The sequence below is a fragment of the Colossoma macropomum genome, unplaced genomic scaffold, assembly GCF_904425465.1.
Source record: "Colossoma macropomum unplaced genomic scaffold, Colossoma_macropomum, whole genome shotgun sequence".
In the NCBI taxonomy this organism is placed as follows: domain Eukaryota; kingdom Metazoa; phylum Chordata; class Actinopteri; order Characiformes; family Serrasalmidae; genus Colossoma; species Colossoma macropomum.
This window is the reverse complement of record NW_023494794.1, coordinates 26,067,932-26,075,733: the sequence shown is the minus strand read 5'-3', so window position 1 is coordinate 26,075,733 and position 7,802 is coordinate 26,067,932.

The following is a 7,802-nucleotide window of genomic DNA, read 5'->3' as shown; positions in this document are numbered from 1 at the left end:
TTCACTGTTTATATTGTAATCATTGCATTTCACTGAGGCAAATCTGTTTTAACCCTTTCGTTGCCATATGAAGGCTAAAGCAGAGAGCTAATAGCAGGTTTTACAGTGATCCGGCTGTGTGTTTGTGCTATATTTCTGGGTTGTGGGATGTTAGAGCTGGTTTCTCTCACTCTGGCTAGTGATGGCAGGTTCCTCTGAGTGTTCTGATGTGTGAATCATGTCGCTATTTTTAACCCTATGTTTATAATATGAAGGCTAAAGGCAGAGATGCAGAGATGTACGACCCCAACCGAAAAAAGTTGGGACGCTGTGTCAGATGTAAATAAATGTAAATAAAAATAGAACTCAGTGATTTACAAATCTCATAGGCCCATATTTTATTCACAATAGAACATAGAACACATATCAGATGTTGAAAGTGAGACATTTTACCATTTCATGAAAAACATTAACTCATTTGATGGCAGCAGTGCATCTCAAAAAAGTTGGGACAGGGGCAACAAAAGGCTGGAAAAGTAGGTGGTACTAATAAAAACAGCTGGAGGAGTCATTTTGCAACTAACTCACATGACTGAGGATAAAAAGAGCATTTTAGAGAGGCAGAGTCTCTCTAGGGGCAATCCACAAATGCAAGTCAAAGCTGTATCACGCAAAGAAGTCTTATGTCAACACGATCCAGAAACGCCACCATTTTCTCTGGGCCAAAGCACATTTATAATGGACTGAGGCAAAATGGAAAACTGTTCTGTGGTCAGATGAATCAAAATTTGAAATTCTTTTTGGAAACCATGGACGCCGTGTCCTCTGGACTCAAGAGGAGAGGGACCATCCAGCTTATTATCAGCGCATAGTTCAAAAGCCTGCATCTCTGATGGTCTGGGGTTGTATTAGTGCCTATGGTGTGGGCAGCTTACACATCTGGAAAGGCTCTATCAATGCTGAACAGTATATAGAGGTTTTAGAACATGTGCTCCTATCCAGACAGCATCTCTTTCAGGAAAGGCCTTGCATATTTCAGCAAGGCAATGCTAAATCACATACCGCATCCATCACAACAGCATGGCTTTGCAGAAGAAGAGTCCGGGTGCTGCTCCTCCCCCAAAACTCCAGCAATTGGTCTCCTCACTTCCCAGACATTTACAGACTGTTGTTAAAGAAGGGTGGATGCCACACAATGGTAGACACAGCCCTGTCCCAGCTTTTTTGAGATGTGTTGCTGCCATAAAGTTCTAAATGAGTGAATATTTTTCATGAAATGGTAAAATGTCTCACTTTCTGCATCGGATATGTGTTCTATGTTCTATTGTGAATAAATATGGGTCTGTGAGATTTGCAAATCACTGCATTCTGTTCTTATTTGCATTTATTTATATTTTACACAGCGTCCCGATTTTTTTTGGAATTGGGGTTGTAATATAACAGTAGTGAGTGGGATGTGGGTGATTTTAGAGCTGGAATTCTGGCTATGGATGGTCACAGGTGGATGAAATCACTCTGGATGGTGAGGCAGAGTCTGATGATGATCTGATGTATGAATCATTTCAGAGCAATGTTATCAGGATTTTGAGTAATTTTTTTCCGAGCTGAATTACTCACTGATGCTGACGTTACAGCTCAATGACATCATTCCAGACCAATTGCTGTAGTTTTGAAAGTAAAATGTTTCCCCATTTATGCTTGATATAGGATTTCAGCCGCTTAACAGTTTGGGGTCTCCTTTGTGCTATTTTTTGTTTCATAATGTGGGAAAATGTTGTCAGTGGATGACAGGTCTGGACGGAAGGCGGGACGGTTTAGCACCCAGACTCTTTTAAACTGTGTGCTGATAACAAGCCGGATGGTCACTCTCCTCTTTAGCCTGAAGGATGTGGCATCCATGATTTCCATAAAGAATTTTACATTTAGATTCAACGGACCACAGAACACTTTTCTACTTTCCACCTCAGTCCATCTTAAACAAGCTGGGGCCCAGAGAAGGCGGTGGCATTTCTGGATATTGTTTGTACATGGTTTCTTCTTTGCATGGTAGAGTTTTAACTTGCATTTGTAGATGCAGCAACGAACTGTGTTCACAGACAGTGTTTTTTGGAAGTGTTCCTGAGCCCATGCAGTGATTTCCACTACAGAATTGTGCCTATTTTTAAAGCAGCTGAGGGCCCGAAGATCATGGCTAGCAAGTATTGGTTTTCAGCCTTGTTGCTTGGTTATAGAGATTTCTCTGGATTCCCTGAATCTTTTAATGATATTATGTGCCATAGATGATAAAATCCCCAAGTTCTTTGCTATTTCATGTTGAGAAATGTTGTTCTTGAATTTTGCACTATTTGCATGCACAGTCTTTCACAGAGTGGTAAACCCCTCGCCATCTTTACTTCTGAAAGACTCAGCCTCTCTGGGATGTTGGTACTGACCTGTTGCCAACTAACCTAATTAGTTGGGTGATAATTTTTTGCATTACGCAACTTTACCACTCTTTTTGTTGCCACTATCCCAACTTTTTTGAAATGTGTTGCTGGCATCAAATCCAAAATGGGCAAATATTAAAACAAAAACGATAACATTTCTCAGTTTCAACTTAAATTTGTAGGGTTTACACATCATTGCAGTCTGTTCATATTTACCTTTTGTACAGCATCTTAACTTTTTTGGAAACAGGGTTGTGTGGAAAAGTTTCTAATGACACTGTTAAACTATTCTCTATGCATTATGCTAAAAAAATATAACTACTTCACTGCCAGGACCTGAAAGTGCCAGTAGTTGCAGAAACACCCTTATACATGCATACAGTTCATATTACATCATTGTTATTCTAGCAGCATGTGTGGCTAAGCGCAGGTGCTCAAGCTGGACTAATTTGGGGGGTAATTAGTAGATGCTCTCTTTAAAACCGCTCAATCATTCATGCTGCTGTCAGCGAGGGAGTCACCCAGTTTCAAAGGGCAAACTCATCAATAATACAGAGTTTACCTACAGTAACTGATTAGCATGGAAGAGCATGGAGACACAGAGAGGGGTCGGCAGGGACTTCCGCATTATTCCCTTTATTAAATAAGGCAGGCTGAAGTCAGTGGGTTGAATGTACAATGTGGGGATGTTATTTCAAACAGTGCAAAGAATCAAGTCTATGTGAGATATTCACATTTATTTCAAAATAAAGATCTACACAAACCCTAGAAACAATTACTTTGACATCAACTTCTTAATATATTATACAAACACTTATTTTGAAATAAACCTCTATAGTGACCATTATTATTATTATTATTAAGCACCTTCGAGTCGATTCTGACTCCTGTTGACCATTTGGAAAGTGTATAGTGACCATACAGATACAGTTATTGTTAAATACAGTTCTGAATAGGCTATACAGTCTCAAAATGTTTCAAATAAAGTTCTGCGCAGACCACAGAGACACAATTATTTTGAAATAAACCTCTAAATACACTATACAGACACTTATTTTGAAATAAATTTCTGTAGTGACCATTGTCATTATTATTATTAAGTGCTGTCAAGTTGTTTCGGACTCATGGTCACAATACTAATAGTGTTAATAGTGTATAGTGACCATACAGATACAATTATTATTAAATAAAGTTCTGCGGAGACCATACACATGCATACATCATCTAAACCGCTTATCCTTCTGGGTCACTGTGGGGTGCTGGGGCCTATCCCAGCTGACATTGGGCGGAAGGCAGGATACACCCTGGACAGGTCGCCAGTCCATCGCAGTGCGGAGACCATCTACACACATCTATTTTGAAATACAGTTGTGAAAATATTATATATTTATTTGTATAGCATATTCAGAATGTTTAGTTTGAAATATAGTTCTGAATAGGATACACAGACATATTTTAGTTCTGAATTCCCTGTATAGACATATATATATATTTTGAAATAAAGTTCTGCATAAACCATACAGACATAAATTGATGAAATAGTGCTAAATCCACCAAAACACGATAGGGTAACTCTTACTTTAGTAATAGTGAAATGTACCCATCAGCAGTTTTGTCAGGGTTGTAAGTAGGCCTACTTTTGTGCTTTATAAGTAGAAATAGTTTAAGGTTGATAACAACCTGTCAAACTTGGAGGAAACTATTCTGGAGTGAAACACTGATGGAAGAGAAGGACCAGTGGCATGCAAGAATGTATCATCAGCATATATGAGAGTAAAGGAATTACCAGACAGCATTGGAAATGTTAATAAATGTCGAAACCAAAGTGGACCTAGTATTGAACCCTGGGGAACACCTGCAATGATAGGATGAGGGTGAAAAACAAAAGGCAAAAAAGTGTCTCATTAACTTTCCCTTTTTGCCACATTGTCATGTCATCCTTTTTAATGGTCTGCGTTCTCAGAGAGCAGGGAAAGGAGGGGCACTTAACCGTCCCCCAGAAGCATCATGGAAAACACATTTAAGCCATTAAACACTGTCCAAAGCTGACTGTGCATGAGCACATCCCTAAAGCTCTCAGGCCGTTAATTGCCTGCACTTGCTTTAGCCGCACTCTCAATGGATTCCGCTTACATTTCGGCCGTTACGGAAAAACGTTCTAGCAACCGGAATCTCTATAGAGCCTGACAGAAGCGGAATGGCCTATGTGTGCTCAGAGAGGCGCTTCGTAGCTGAATGGTGTGACAGCTTAATGGCGCGAGTAGCAGCTTTGGGCACTAATGTAAAAACTCCTGCACAACGAGTTTGGCTCTGTTGGCTCACGTTGATTGACAGAAGAGCAGTAATGAAGGAGAAGGGGAAGAAAGAAAAGAAGGGAGGGAAGGAAGGGGGACGAAAGAAGAGTGCGGGTTTGATGGCACAGCGGTCTAATGAATGTCAGAAGGATTTGGGTGGAGAGAGAAGGCCCGTTTGAGGGCTTCTCAGAGAGGATACTGATCTAATTTGTGGATAACAAGCAAAACCGCTGCTGGAGTCTGAGGGCCACATTCAGAGAATGTCCAAGGGGCTTGCGGTTAATCAGCACACTTCTCTGAGAAGGCCTTTGGACTCAAGGTTATCGCGTCCTTCCTTAATGACCAGAGTTCGTAATCTTGGTCACAGTCTGTAATCTCAGCCTTCTAATGGAGGAAAAAAATAAGCTTGCTCTAATATTTTGTGCGTCAGCGAAACGCTTTCATCATTCTCTTATGTAAGCATGCGCTGTGACGTTTGTTTCGATGCCCCGGTCACTCGCTACATCAAATTGAGTGTCGCCAGGACGACAGAATGAAAAGGGGGCTTAAAATGTGGACAAAAGGTTTTATCTGCAGATAAGTCTCTATCGGCAGTGAGGAGAAAGAAGTATTTAGACATTTTTGACTTTGAGCTGATAAATATGGGCAAAAACAAAATCTGCATTTATGATCATAGACAGATACACTGTTCTTCAGTGGTCAGGACCCCCATGGACCCTCACAGAGCAGGTACTATTTGGGTGGTGGGTCATTCTCAGCACTGCAGTAACACTGACGTGGTGGTGCTGTGTTAGTGTGTGTTGTGCTGGTCTGAGTGGATCAGACACAGCAGTGCTGCTGGAGTTTTTAAACACCTCAGTGTCACTGCTGGACTGAGAATAGTCCACCAACCACAAATATCCAGCCAACAGCGTCCTGAGGGCAGCGTCCTGTGACCACTGATGAAGGACTAGAGGATGACCAACACAAACTGTGCAGCAGCAGATGAGCTATCGTCTCTGACTTTACATCTACAAGGTGGACTGACAAGGTAGGAGTGTCAAATGGAGTGGACAGTGAGTGGACACAGTGCTTAAAAAGTCCAGCAGCATTATAAGTAGAAGTGCTTTATACGTAGAAGTAGTTTAAGGTTGATAACAACCTGTCAAACTTGGAGGAAACTATCCTGGAGTGAAACACTGATGCAAGAGAAGGACCAGTGGCATGCAAGAATGTATCATCAGCATATATGAGAGTAAAGGAATTACCAGCAGCATTGGAAATGTTAATAAATGTCGAAACCAAAGTGGACCTAATATTGAGCCCTGGGGAACACCTGCAATGATAGGATGAGGGTGAAAAACAAAAGGCAAAAAAGTGTCTCATTAACTTTCCCTTTTTGCCACATTGTCATGTCATCCTTTTTAATGGTCTGCGTTCTCAGAGAGCAGGGAAAGGAGGGGCACTTAACCGTCCACCATAAGCATCATGAAAAAGTGGCAACCATTTTCTCTTTGCTTTAGTGAGTTATGTAGCTTTTTGTACATGTAAACAGTCTGCAAAGTCACAAAACTCAAAGTACACGTCAGAGGGAGTAGAAACCACTTTTCTCAGCTGCCTGAAATGCCTCATAGGAATTCCAGCCCTTTTCCTTTTGTTATGCAATTTCATAACACAATCCTTATAGCCCACCTACCACCAAGCTTGGCATGCCTTCACATAAGTTAAAACTTACCCCTCTGAAATGTGCTGCTCCAGTCTTGCGTGCTAAGCGGATCAGGTCTATCACCTTTTTCTACCTGACTTTCAGGACGGGACTCTGACTCAAACTGATACAGTAGAACTTCACAGTTGTAAGAACAGCCACAGCGATGTAGGAGCAGAATTGTAGCAGGATGCCGCTACCTTTCAGCTGCTCTGTTGAACTTACCAATGAACAGCAGACAGAAAAAGTGAACTTTAAAAATAGCAGGATAACTAAGTTTGTCACAGTTTGTCTTTCTGGAACCTTCTACGGTTTCTCTGTGACCTCTCGCTGACCACAGGCTGTGATATAGCCTCCCGTCCGGGTCTAGCCTTTGTTCTCAACTCACATAAAAGCGAAAGGAGTGAAATGAGGAGAGCCGAACCCTGTTATTCAGTGCCAGGACTGATGCTAGTCTCTATTCTCGCCAGGACGCTGGCACCGCAGCGCCAGGATCCTCATTGGCACAGACAGCCAGACAGGCATGGGAGGCCTGGAGTATGTGTATGTGCAGGCGTAAGGAGCACAGACGTCCATTGTGCCCACTGCCCCTGTGTTGGGTTCATCCTCAGAGCATTGGCACTCGAGTGTGCTCGGGGCCTCAGGCGGCCAGGCTTTCCCTCTGACCTCCCGCCAACCCCAAATGAAATGCAATTACATTTCTCAAGTGAGCTCTGAACACAGACGAAGAGAGGCATGCCAGCTTTTGTAATTCAGACAGGTTTACCTACATTTATAATTATAGTTAAATAGTTGTAATAATTATCCCTTAGAAGTCTAGAGGGGTTATATTGTTATACAGTCATACACTTCAGTCAAATGACATGTTTTTTTCAATTTTTTAATTGAAAATAAATTAAAACATTCTCTATAGGGAATTAAATGTGACATATTTCTAAAAATTCTAGTGTACCATTTCTGTTTATTTGCTGAGTTTAACAAATTGGAAAAATATTAAACATAAAAATGCACCATAATTTTTTCACCAGCTACCTTTTATGGCATAATTTTCCCTTTAAATGTTAAATTAAATATAACATAAAAAGATGTATTTATATAATGAACAGTAATTGTGCCCTAAAATGTGCAGAAGAGTGTTCTCCGTAGAGGATGTATTATTTATATATATATACACTGATCAGGCATAACATTATGACCACCTCCTTGTTTCTGCACTCATTGTCCATTTTATCAGCTCCACTTACTGTATAGGTGCACTTTGTAGTTCTACAGTTACAGACTGTAGTCCATCTGTTTCTCTCATACTTTGTTAGCCCCCTTTTACCCTGTTCTTCAGTGGCCAGGACCCCCATAGACCCTCACAGACCCTCACAGAGCAGGTACTATTTGGGTGGTGGATCATTCTCAGCACTGCAGTAA